Source organism: Chelmon rostratus, chromosome 5 (genome assembly GCF_017976325.1).
Source record: "Chelmon rostratus isolate fCheRos1 chromosome 5, fCheRos1.pri, whole genome shotgun sequence".
NCBI lineage: Eukaryota > Metazoa > Chordata > Actinopteri > Chaetodontiformes > Chaetodontidae > Chelmon > Chelmon rostratus.
Window position 1 is genome coordinate 29,371,876 of NC_055662.1, and position 13,367 is coordinate 29,385,242.

Genomic DNA, 13,367 nt, shown 5'->3' on the forward strand with positions numbered 1-13,367 from the left:
ATTACAGGCCCAGTAACAGTGTCAAACACAGGGAGCCCAAGGCCACCCTCGGCTCCCCAGATGAAAGGAATAATAATAATAATAATAGTCTATTAATTAAAAAAAGAAGACTGAAGAAAAATGTGCAGATTTTGAAAGAGATAAATTTAGGGGGTACCACCATCAGTAACATTAACACGCCCAATTAAGGAGAGAGGGAGGCGTTTCCATTTATCTATCAGAATTTTGATTTTTCCTATCAGCTCCAAATAATTGAGCTTGAAAAAATGTTTTGGGTTTTTGGCTTTATTGATCCCAAAGTATGTAAAATGATCAGTAGAAATTTTGAATGGTAAATTATTAAGAAAACTGGTTTCATGTTCATTTCTAATAAGAAATCTTACCAGTCATTTCAAACAGCGGCTCTGGCCCGGGGGGGCCCGTGGCCCCTCAGTGGGCCCATTCAGGAATCCTTTCTCTGTGTCTGTAGATTCTTATGTTTCAGCCTGATGCTCAGTAAACTGAACTCACAGCGACATGTTGCACTGTCATGTTTAACCCCCCACTGCTGGAAATGGACTGGTCCAGAGAGAGAGAGAGAGAGAGAGAGAGAGAGAGAGGGAGAGAGAGAGAGAGAGAGAGAGGCACAGTGCTGCTATCACACACACACACACACTCACGCGCGGCGGGTATATGTGTGTCTGAGCGCAGTGAGGAGCAGTTGATGACGGAGCTGCTGGATGTTTCTGACGAACAGCCGCAGGTAAGACCAGCTTCAGCTCAGTTCTCCTCCACCACAACACGTCTCTCTGTGTGTGAGATTAATCCTGACAGAAACGACCAGAAAACTAAAAGACCTGGTGTGCAGTTTTACAGCAGTATTACAGCAATATTACAGCAATATTACAGCAGTATTACTGCCGAATTACTGCAGTATTACAGGCCTGTGGTAAATAATACAGGCGTCATAGAAAATACTCTGTGGGATCGGTGTACAAATACTGTTGTAAGTATTATTGAGTATTTTTGTTCGATGTTTTGATGTCCAGCAAAACTGCAGAGTGAAGTTTGGATGAAAATGTGCTGTCTGGCTCGTGTCAGTGTCCCGACGCTCTTATACAAACATCATGTAGGAATATGATGCGGATGATTTCAGCGGGAATTCGGCCCGGTTCTCCCCGGCTGTGGTCGACCTTGTCCGGGGAGCCGGTGCTGTGGCACGCCGGGCCGCGGAGCGCCGCAGCGGGACAGAGTGGCTCCGGCGTCCCGCCCCCTCCAGCCGGCGTCAAAAATATAAAAGCACACAGTGACTAAGGATCGATGTGATCAGATATGATTCAGATGAAGTTATGTAAGAGGCTGCTGGACAGTGAGCACGCCGCGGAGGAGAGGAGGATGGAGGGATGCAGGGATGCAGGATTAGAAGGAGGGGATGGTTTTATGTAACACCCCCCTCAGACCCCCCTCCTCGTCCAGCATCACAACATCTGCCGGCCGGCCTCCACCCTCCACTCGTCCCATCATGGTCCCACTCAGTGTCTGAACTGTAATTTAGAAATGTGTGATCTGTAATATCTTTATAATATCCTGTGATGACTGACACGGTCTGTCTGTCTGACTGCCAGCCTGTCTGTGTTTTAAAGTTAATGCTAACAGCTTTGTGATAAAGGTGGTTCAGGTGTTCATGCTCCCCTGAACTCTAAAAACTTTATTGATCCTCTGACTGATCATCTAGCGCCACCATCAGGCCAGCATGCTGATGTGTGAGCAAATACCTGCAGCATTAGTGTCCCTCTCTTCAGCCTCAGCTGGAATTTGTGTTTAATGCTAATTAGCTAATTAGCTAATGTTATATGCTAACATGCTAAGCTAGAATGGTGAACATGGTGAACATACCTGCTAAACATTACCAGGTTAACATCATTGTGGACCAAGGTTAGCATGCTGGTGTTAGCATGTAGCTCACAGCAGTGCTGTCGCTAAGCTGGCCGGGCTGTGAACCCTGAGCGTCGTCTCAGAGGAGAACAAGCACATCGAACTTCAGCGTTAATGCTTCTGCAGCGTCACAGATGATGAAGTCATGTTCGTGCTCACGTGGAGAACAGAGGCGGGTGGTTTTGTGCTGTTCTGGAGGGATGTATGTGAAGTCAGAGGTGGAGACAGCTGTTGTCATGGAAACACTGAACAACAGACTCTCTGCTCATGGATGGAAATTGTTCAGTTTTAAAATACAACTTTGGGAACTTTTTACCTGTCTGGTCCTGAATGTTCAGGTCAAAGGTCGCCGTGAGAACGTGACAGATGGTAAACAAACGGTTCAGAATGGAAACTGTATCAGGACGACCCATTCAGCCTGCTGCAGCTGGGAATAATGGTTTCCAGTCCGGTGGGAGCTAGAAAGAACCTGTGAATGTGTGTGTGTGAGTGAGTGCGTGTGAGTGTGTGTGTGAATGTGTGTGTGTGAAACATTTATTCAATCATGGTACTTCGGTACAGATTTGAGGTACTAGTACTTGACTGGAGTATTTTCCTCTCATGCTACAAACGAAAGATTTCTAAAATATGATGATTAGTTATAAATGGAACTTAAACAGTTTAAACGATCAGTCGATTAATCAGTGAGCTGATGGACAGAAAATGACTGATCATCTATTGATTGTTGCTGTAAAATCATTTGATGTTTGATTTGCTGCTTTTCCTCTGAATGATCTGAATGTGTTTGTAATAATGTGGAGCTTTGGACTAAACAAACACTGTGAAGGCGTCACTTTGGCCTCATCGTCACCACATTTCTCACTATTTTCACAATGTTTCCAAACCGATCGATCGATCGATTAATGGAGGAAATAATCAGCTGATTGATCCAGAATGAATCATTAGTTGCAGAAATCAGTAACTAAACAAGCCGTCGAGGATCAAACGATCACTGTGAGCTCGGACCACCGTCTCTCCTCAGACGCCAGCGAGCGTTTCTGTAAACTCACATCTGCTCCAGAACATTCACACTCTCCTCGCCGGCGTCCTGCGCTCGTACGGTCCCTGAACGTCTCAGCGCTGCGTGGGCGCTCTCCTCTATTCCTGCACACATGAGTCATCTTCACTCATGTTATACAATAGAAACTTTGCCCCACAGAGACTCTGCTGCAGCAGAAATAGAAAGCAGGAGTCGAGCTCAGTCCGCAGCCATGCTGATGGGAGGTTGCTGGTTTGAATCCCTCTTTACAGTTTGGCTCATCAGAGGCCTGCTGTCAACTTTTTCTGCCTCTCAGGTATTGAGCTTAAGTACAATTCTAAGGAATTTGTACTTTGCCTGATTATCTTAAGTCTGTGCTACTTTACACGTTAAAGTAAATACTGTACTTTTTACTCATCTATATTTATCTGATAGCTGCAGATTTTGCAGGTTCAGCTGAGTTTCTGTCTTCCTGTAGGCTGTGAACAGGTCAGGTTCTTCCATGTGTTCACATATTTCTGACTGATATTTAAAGACTGTTGCTGAGTCTGATCAGTACCTTTACTTTTGTACTCTAACTACATTTTGCTGATGATATTTATACTTCAGTAACATTTTCAGTGCACAACTTTGACTCGTAATCAGCTGCTTTTTCATCATCGTATTGGTACTTTTACTGATATGAAAGAACAGAGTACGTCTTCGACCAGTGCCGGACTTCACTGGTGACTCTGGATAACCAGTAAGCAGCGAGTAAATCCACTGGTTGTTTTTACCATAGACGCATCATTTCAAACAGAACATCTCACAAGCAAACAGTCAAAGCAGGAGAGCCGCATCCATTTAAAGCTAGCTCGTAAGCTAGCCACAGCTAGCCGTTAAAGCTAACTGTCTTTTCTCCTCCGCTAGCTGTTTCCTGTGTTTGAGTCAGTATTTATCAGTTCTGATGAACTTCTTGGTCGGATGATACTGATACTGATCCAAGGTCTGATCCTGTCTGTACTGGACTCTGCTGTGTGAACTCAGCCTGCCGATGTTGCAGCAGTTCTGACAGTACGGAGGCCAGAACGCGCTCTGATTCGCTGAGCTACAACACAAATCTGTTTTGGGGAAGCATTGAGGCTGCAGCTTCGTCACTCTTCGTCATCACTTTCATGACCAACGTCTCCGGCTGCAACTCAGATCAGCTGTTGATGTTCATTCTGTGAGTAACCAACAGAACGAAGAGAAACTTTCTGTTGTCTGAACTCGACCAAAGATCATCTGTGAGAGAAGAAGCTCCGCTCTGCACCATCACTGCACCATCAGAGGGTTTCTGTACTTCAACAACTCCAACAGAGTGAGACCTCTCCTCTACTCGAGATGTCACGTTCTTCCAGTTAATCTTTCATACCTGACCAAACATTTACACTTAAAAGTGACTCCCAGGTCTGGAACCACTACTTTAGTGGTTTAGGGTTTCTGACTAGTGTCATGGTCTTACTGATGTTAAGTTATTGAGGTCATTCTTCCCTGCCCTGCCCTCTGGGCTCGGGTCATGCTGGCAGCATCGTTTTCCAGCTCCTCCTGCAGGATCCTGAGATGTAATCCTTCCAGTCTCCTTCCAGTTGGACGTGCCTGAAAAACCTCCAAAGGAAGGCACCCAGAAGGCATCCGAATGAGATACTCTACCTCAGCTGGCTCCTCTCAACTCGAAGGAGCGGCATCTGTCTTCTGAGCTCCCTCCAGAAGACCCAGCTCTTCATTAAGTCTAAGTCTGAACCTCGACACCTGCAGAGGAAACTCATTTTATCACAATGTCATCTTTTTGGTCACTACCCTCAGCTCACGGCGGTGGCCCCAGTGCGTGATGAAGGTCACGGTCTGATTAAGCTCACAAAACCACGTCATCTGCAAAAAGCAGATACCTAATTCTGAGTTTCCCAAACCAGAGGCTCTCCTAACCGGACTTGAGTTCCTGTCCATGAATATCACGAACAGGACTGGAGACCAGAGGCAACCGTGAAGTCCAACCCACCGAAACGTGTTTGACTCTGTGCCCAGAATGTGGACACAGTTCTCGTTTGATTAGAGGACTGGAAGTTCCCAATACTCCCGCAGTACCCAGCATGCACCTGTTGGTCACTGAACATTGTGGGTGTGTTTGATTTGTGTCATTTTGCCTGGTGCAGTAAATCAGTGATTTATTAAGGCAGATGCAACCTTTTTTGTTTTTGCCAAGTGACAATAATGTCTCTTGTGTGTTATGTAGCGTTTTAAATGATTGCATTTATTCATGTGCAATCTGCATATTTACATATAAAAACTGACCTGACTGAGCCTGTTATTATTGTTCCAGTCCCGCCTGCTCATGCTGAGACACCTGTGCCTATCCCCGTGGGAGCTGGGCCCACAGGGCAGCGGCACTGTGTAGTTCTTTCGGGTTGTGCCTGGCCGAGGCCCCAGACTCCGGGTCGCTCTTAGTCCGGCCTCAGGGACCAGAGGACTGGAGGACAGTCTGGACTGCAGACTGTTTCAGACCAGCGTGATGGGCTGTGATGCTCTTTAATCCTCAGGTTACAAAAAAGCTGAGTGCTCCTTTAATAACTAATGTGGGTTGAATCCAGTGTGTCGCTGCAGCAGACGGAGGCCTCAGCTCTTATCTCTGAGAGCAGCAGGGGGCCGGGGGGGCCGGTGGGGGGAGTTGTTGATGCTGCAGGAATAAGGCCATGGGCACAGCCAGTGGTGGCGGTGCGTGTGTGTGTGTCGGCTGCTCTAACTGTTGCACTGTGTTGTTTTGGCTGCAGGCCTTCAGGCTGCCGTCAGCTCTGTCGGTCGATTCTCCGCTGCAGGAATTTTAAGTTGAGTGTTTGCTGATATGACAGATGGACGAGCTTTATTCAGAACAACACCTTCCTCCCTCCTCTGATATCAGACCTGGACCTTTCTCATGCACACGCTGTACATTTGAAAATGCATCTCTGTTTTGTTCTTCCACCCACACTGAGCTGCCGTCACCTCGTCAGATCCTCAGAAACATCCATATCACAGTAATATGAGCTGCTGATCCCAACACAGCTGCACTGTCATTGGTTATAATGAGACGCTACGAGGACAGAAGGAGGTATGGAGTGAAGAGAGGAGTACGCAAGAAAGGAAGATACTGATAAAGTTTAGATATAAACTTTATTCATAAACACAAAATTCTTTACATTTTGCCTTGAAGCACAAAGAATCAGGATATTTATAATAAAGCAATGAGACAAGGATGTTAGCAAGGAGGAGAGGCAGGAAGGAAGGAAGGAAGGAAGGAAGGAAGAAAAGAAAGAATGGGGAAGCTTGGAATGGAAACACTAAGAAGGAGAGAAGGACACAGGTCTGCCAAGCCAGGAGGAAAGGAAGGAGAAAAAAGAAGGAAAGGAAGAAGGAAAGGAGAAACTTGAAACGAAAGGGAAGAAAAGAGGGAGTACAGCAAGGACAGAGGGAGGTAGGAAAGGAAATATGGAGGAGAGGAGGAAGGGTTTCATGTTGTGAAGTCTGACTTCAGGTCAGCTGATGTCATGGCTTCCATGTAACAACATAATGACACACCTGACAGTTCAGGTATTGTCATCGACACATCACCTGTGTGGGTGCCAAGCGCTTCAGTTAGCAGTTAGCATTCTGAGCTTTCATCAAATCAGTGTTTCATAAAGGAGCTGTTGTCATGACAACAGATGCACAGAGATATAACGGCAGCTGGACGGTGTCAATGAGTAATCCTGAAACAACAGGTGGGAGGTGATGAGGAAGGGAAGGAAAGGAAGGGGTATAACATTAATAAAAAGTGTGGAAGGAAGCAGGGCATGAGGAAGGAACAGATGAGGAAATGTAAAAAAAGGATGAAGGAAAGGAAGGAATGAAGGAAGGAAAAAAAGGAAGGAAAACAAAGAATGATATCAGGAAAGAAACACTAAAGAAAGACAGAGTTTAAAGGATGGAGGAAAGGAAAGGAAAAAGGGAGCATGGAAGGAAACACACCGACCTCTGACTCCTGTCAATCAAAACTTCACCACAAACATCTTAAAGACGTTACACAGACGCTGTGATGTCATCTGTGACAGCCAATGACGACGACCGTCTGGGTGTGGTCACTTCTCTGTGAGCCGAGATAAAAGCCTGCCAAAACACACACACGTGCACACGCACACACACGTGGAACTGTTGCGTCTTGTGATTTCCTGTAACTCAGTCAGTGGTGAACGGTCGCTAAATGAATCCCACCACGGCGAAGGAACGAGCCGCCCTCCTCTGCCTCTGATTGGCTAGCACTGGTTGAGTTGGTTAGGTTTAGGCATGGGGGTGATGATTAGTTAGAACATCAGTGTAAACCAATCAGAGGCAGAGGAGGGCAGCTCATTGGGTCAAGGTGAGTGGCGGCCATGATGGAGGCCGTGAGCTCTGCGAGCATTAATGTATTCATACGCCATCGGCTCACACAGCTGCTTCACAAACTGACGTTTTTAGCATGTGAAGTGCTAACATTTAGCATGTTAGCGTTTAGCATGCCTCCTTCCTTTGGATTCTCCATTGATTCATCTACACCTCAGGCTACTCCTGCTAGTTATCCAGCTCTTCATCAGTTTCTGTCTTCTTCATCAAATGCCCTGAACAGCAAACGGAACGACGTTATGAAACTGCTGATGAAGATGAAGCTGAAGGTTGAGAACGAGAGGGATCGGGCAGAGCTGTGACTGTGAAGCAGTGACTCAGCAGTTTTCAGCCTGTGACCCACTTACAGCTTCAGGCATCAACATGTTTCACGTTTTACTGCATCACGACTCAACAAACCCTGAGAGGAGACGAACAGCACGAAGCCGGCGGGATGAAGGTTCAGAGGAGGAGCACCGCTGCAGCTCCGCAGCTGAAACATGGAAAACGGACCATTTTTATCTGCAGATAAACCTGGAAAACTGAGTGTTTGTCCTGAAAATGACGTTAAAGATGTGAGTTCTTCAGAGCTTTCAGTTTCCTGGAAGCTGGCCTTGTTGGTGTGTTTAAGGACTGCTGGACATTTGGCTCTTCTGCTGAACAGACACAGTTTCAATCCACATCAAAGGTCACCAGTGTCCTTCAGAAAACAAGAGCAGACAAATGAAAGATAATACAAATAGAAATACATGAACGAAACAGTGGAAACAGTCCATCAGCTCATTTGTGTTTGTGCATATGAGTGTATACATATGTGTTTGTGTGTGTGCCTGTGTGTGCGTGTGTGTGTTTAGGTGTGTGTGTGTGTGCGTGTGTGTGTGTGTGTGCGTGTGTGTATGTGTGTGTTTGTGTGTGCGTGTGTGTGTGTGTGCGTGTGCACGTGTGCGTGTGTGTATGCGGATGTGTGTGTGTGTGTTTGTGTGTGTGTGTGTGTGCATGTGTATGCGTGTGTGTGTTTGTTTGTATGTGTGTGTGTGTATGCGTAGGTGTATGTGTTTGTGTGTGTGTTTGTGTGTGTGTGTGTATGCGTAGGTGTGTGTGTGTGTGTGTGTGTATGTATGTGTGTGTGTGTGCATGTGTCTGTGTGTGTGTGTGTGTGTGTGTGTGTGTGTGTGTGTGTGTAAATGTAAGGTCTGTGCGTTCTCAGGACCTCAGTGTGTGTTTTCTGTGAACAGACGCAGTGACCGGTACTAACGACCCCCTCTGTGATATTAACGAGGTAATTTACGCCTCTTCATCCAAACACAGAGAGGAAGACAGACGGTCACTGGAAAAGTCCACCAGTCAGTGAACGTTCCTCTGCTGGTGCCAGCGGTGGAAAGTAACTAAGTACATTTACTAAAGTACTGTACCAATGTATAAACTCCACCTCACGAGCTGCTGTTCCTCCACAAAGCTGCGGTTTGAGAACACACCATGAGAACATGATGCTTCACTGGAGAAGAAACGAACCATCAGCAGAAACAGCAGCACAAAGACTCATGTCAAACAAATTACAGGAAGTAGTTTTAGTATTCATGATGTTTAAAGGTGATCGCCATTTAATTAGTCATAGATTAATTTAATCATTAATAATGAAAATGCTGGGTATTCACTGAACTGAAATGTGTCTGCAGCTCGTTGACTTGTTCTCTGATCAGATATTTCCTGATTCAGGTCATAATTTTAGCATTTTTTCACCCAGAAGTTTTATTTGTTCTGGTTTCCAAACGTTTCAAACTGAAAAGTATAAAACATTTCTGCTTCGTTTCAGCACAAAAATCAAACAGCGTGAAGAAGCGTCCTCTCTGACAGACACATCCTGCTGTTTTCTTCATTTCTGGCTCCATTTTGTTCAGTTTTTTCAGAAACTGGTTGTGTTTTTTCAGTCAGGAGTGAGACTCACACCATCACTATCACGTTCTCCTCCCACACACCAGCAGCTGAAAGCAACCAGCCGGAGTACCTCCACTCTGAGCTGCCCACAGGAATTCTGGGAAATGTAGGAAATCACTGATAACTGTCAACAAGGTGGATTCACCAAAAACTGAATCAGGACGTCAGGTCATCTAGTCTGTGAGGCTGGAGGGACTTGAGTCTGATTTCTACTCCCAGGCGTGGCAGCCGGGCGGGGTTTGTCTGAGACTGTGACCTGCAGTGTGTGTGTGTGTGTGTGTGTGTGTGTGTGTGTGTGGGTGGTCTGATGGTGGGAGGTCTATTTTAGTGCAGCATCTCCCTCTTTGTCTCCTCCACATTCCTGCCAGCTGATTGGCCGGCTGGGTGTGGTAACCTAGCAACCTTCAGATATCTCCCAGCATTCCTCTGAGTTATCTCCCGTCCCAACAGACTCACAGATTCACTGAACGAGAAGCTGAACGAACTGTCCTGTTAATCTGATCAGCAGATTTACATTTAAAGAATATGTCAGCCAATCCGTGAACAGCATTCACCAAGAACGTGGTCGCTGTTAAGGTTTGAAACATTCTGTCGCTGACATGTTGGTTTTTATTCAATACAACACTCTCACCCCTGATAGATGAGTGATTCACGGTCATGTGACCCTACACCTACAGTCAGGTTGAACAGAGTCATGCACACTCTGGGGGGTGGACTTGATCACTTTCTTTTGAATTGATATGATTTGAATTTTTTTGTTTTTTGTGAGGAAGAATCAAAAAGAAATGTGTGTATTATGTGTAATATAGTTTACCTAATAGTCATTCTTATATGATCTTAGTTCCATGGTGATGTCTGACCTGCTGGACCCTCCTGGTTCAAACACACAGTCTGAGATGTCAGTTTGTTGTCTCCTGTAGCTTCACTTCCTGTTAATGACGAGCTGAACATCAGTTTTAATCAGATACAAACATGGCGGACGTGGCTCTTATTTGTATCTAAGCTTCATGTTGAGAAATGAACCTTGAAGCTGACGGTGACAAGCCCGGAGGCACAAGGTTTCAGGACTCAGAATGCAGACCACAGACAACTCAGCGAGGTTTCAAAATAAAGGAAATTTATTAACTCAAAGCGCTCAGGATAAATGGCATACAAACTAAGAAATGTAACAAAGTACAACAGAAAACGCTGAGGATAACTAGACTAGAAAAAGAACAAAAACTATCAAAGGCTCAAAGATGGCTCGTTAACAAATTAGCAAACAAAAGGTACAAGGCTGGACTAATAACTAGACTTACAGGAACACAGAAGACAAGGATCATGGAACGCTAGATAGCAAGGCAAGTACAGGACAAGGCACGAGACAATCTGGCACAAGACAAAGGGAGACGCAGACTATATATACACGAGGTAACAATGAACAGGTGGAGACAATTAGGGCGGGGTAGACAATCAGACAGGCGGGAAACACACCGGGAAGGCAAGGGCCTGAAACGACAGGAGAGTTAGGTTTCACAATAAAACAGGAAGTGCAAGACAAGACATGACGCTCGTGAACAAAACACATTAACACATCTGACGAGACATGACAGACGGATGAAATGTTAAAGGGCTCTCGAGATGAAGTATTCTACTTCCTTTAAATCGACCACAGATTTAAACGAGAACGGTCCAAGTCGAAGCAGCAGCATGGTTAAAAATCAATGGAACCTACAATTCCCATAATGCAACTCCACAGCCTCTTGCATTAGACCCTCCCTGCCTCCAAATTAGCCAATCCAGCAGAAGCTCGAGCTGCGATAATGTGATGTCATCAGGGTTGTTTTCTTAGACTTCAGAAAGCAGGACATCACACAACTGTTTAAATATAAAACCAGCACAGCGCCCCCTATAATCCACACAATCAAAACATTTTGTGACTTTATCTTTGCTCTGGAGTCAGGGTTTTGCGTCCTGGGACTCAGGATCCCTAGATCTAGATCTAGATCTGGAAGCTCACTGTCCAGTCGGTCAAAAGCCTCATTTATTCAAAGATGGACGTCGGTTTCCTCCTGAACGTCACTTCATGCTGTGCTTTTTGTCAGATGGAACAGAGTCCATCTCCAGATCAAACTCCTGCCAGCACCGTTGCTTAGCAACAGCATCGACTTCCTGGAACTAAAACCTGGATCTGAAAATAGATGCAGAGCAAACGCGAGGAGGACAGATCACTCTGCTCAGAACTCCATTCAAATATCTGCTGATTCTCACAGGGCGGTTGTGAGGATGTGAGCTGATTCACTGTGACATGAACGGGTCGTCTGCTTCACCTGAAGCAGAGCTGGACTCACCTGGTCCTGCTGTAAAGACGGGCTGTTTGGGTCTCTGTCGTCTGGGTGTCAGATATGTGAATGTGAACATACGTGACATGTTTACATGCTCTGCTTTGTTCTTCATCTTCTCCTCCTGACTTCTTTCTGGTTTTCTGTCAGCAGGTTTTCTGTCTGGCGAGCTGAAGAGTCTGAGCTGTGAAACACCAGTGAAAAGATGTAAGTTGACCATTTCAGCACTTCCTGTGTGATTTTAAGTCTTGTTGTGTGTTTAATAACCTTGACGGCTCAGGCCTAAAAGTGTGATTTTACACGACCTCTATTATCGATTCACATTCGTGGAAACAGACCAGATTTTCAGGCCTGTCTGAAACTGAATGAATACTACACGTGAAGGCGTCAGAAGGCCTCTTCTTAGCATTGCTAGTTTGTGTGGTGGAAGATCAGAAACAGTGTAGAAGCACAAAGGAAAATACTTAAGATGAAATACCCAAATAAAGTACAAGTACCTCAAAATTGCACTTGAGTACACTACTTGAGTAAATGTACTTACATTCCACCACTGAGGCTGAGCAGTAACGTCTGACTGAGGACAAACAGTCCAGAGAGGAGGAAGTGAAACCTGATTCACCAGTTTATTGATCAGGTTATTGATCACCAGGAGCCATCAGATTGTAATTGATCTCTCTCCAGGGGCAGACAGATCTCTTTCTTCTCTGGAATATAACATGATGAAGGGAGGCCTCGAGGGTGTAGCTTCATCTGTTTTAACATATCCATCATATGGGGAGAACCCACATAGAACCCTGTCTGGCTGGAAGGGCTTTTACCAAAGAACCGTGAACATACATCACAGCACAGCTCCTGCTGGAGAAAGACCACAGCTCCCAGTCAGACTGAAACCAGTCAAACACATTTTAACACATTAATTATTCAGTGACATCAGAGACCAGCAGAGATCAATACAGGAGGGGAGGGGCTCAGAGCGGGTCTGACCAAAATCTGTCAAATCTGCACAAAGTCTGAAACATCAGAGACAGAAATATGAAAAGATTATTAAAAAATGGGTTAAACACTTTAATTTACAGGTTTGAGCAAGAAATGATGAAAATAAAGGAATAAAATTATATATTTAAAATACTGTGTATACTGTGTATACTGTGTACAGTGTGTGTAGCGTGTATAGTGTGTACAGTGTGTTTAGTGTATAGTGTGCATAGTGTGTATAGTGGATAGTGTGTATAGTGTGTATAGTGTGTATTGTGTATGTAGTGTAGAGTGTATATAGTGGATAGAGTATATAGTGTGTATTGTTTATAGTGTATAGTGAATAGTGTGTATAGTGTATAGTGTGTATAGTGTATAGTGTATATAGTGTATAGTGTGTATAGTATATAGTGTGTATAGTGTGTATAGTGTATATAATGTAGTGTATATAGTGTATAGTGTGTATAGCGTATACTGTATATAGTGTATAGTGTATGTAGTGTATAGTGTGTATAGTGTATATAGTGTGTATTGTGTATATAGTGTATATAGTGTATAGTGTAGTGTATATAGTGTATAGTGTGTATAGTGTATATAGTGTACAGTGTATATAGTGTATAGTGTGTATAGTGTATATAGTGTGTATAGTGTGTATTTTGTATAGTGTATATAGTGCATAGTGTAGATAGTGCATAGTGTATATAGTGTATATAGTGTATAGTGTATATAGTGTGTATTGTGTATAGTGTATATAGTGTACAGTGTATATAGTGTATAGTGTGTATAGTGTATATAGTGTGTATAGTGTGTATTTT

General features: G+C 44.5%; 1 protein-coding gene across 3 annotated transcripts in view; it reads left to right on the forward strand.

Moving 5' to 3' along the window:
- Window positions 1–655: 655 nt before the first annotated feature.
- Window positions 656–13,367, forward strand: part of LOC121606924 (dematin-like) — a 26,462-nt gene continuing 13,750 nt past the window's right edge. For 2 of the 3 annotated variants that reach the window (XM_041937540.1, XM_041937538.1), the window contains exons 1-2: window positions 677–742; window positions 11,728–11,784. The gene's annotated coding sequence lies outside the window, so the exon portion shown is untranslated. Of the gene's footprint in view, window positions 743–11,727; window positions 11,785–13,367 lie in introns of all 3 variants that reach the window. The other variant, XM_041937539.1, reaches the window with a different exon arrangement.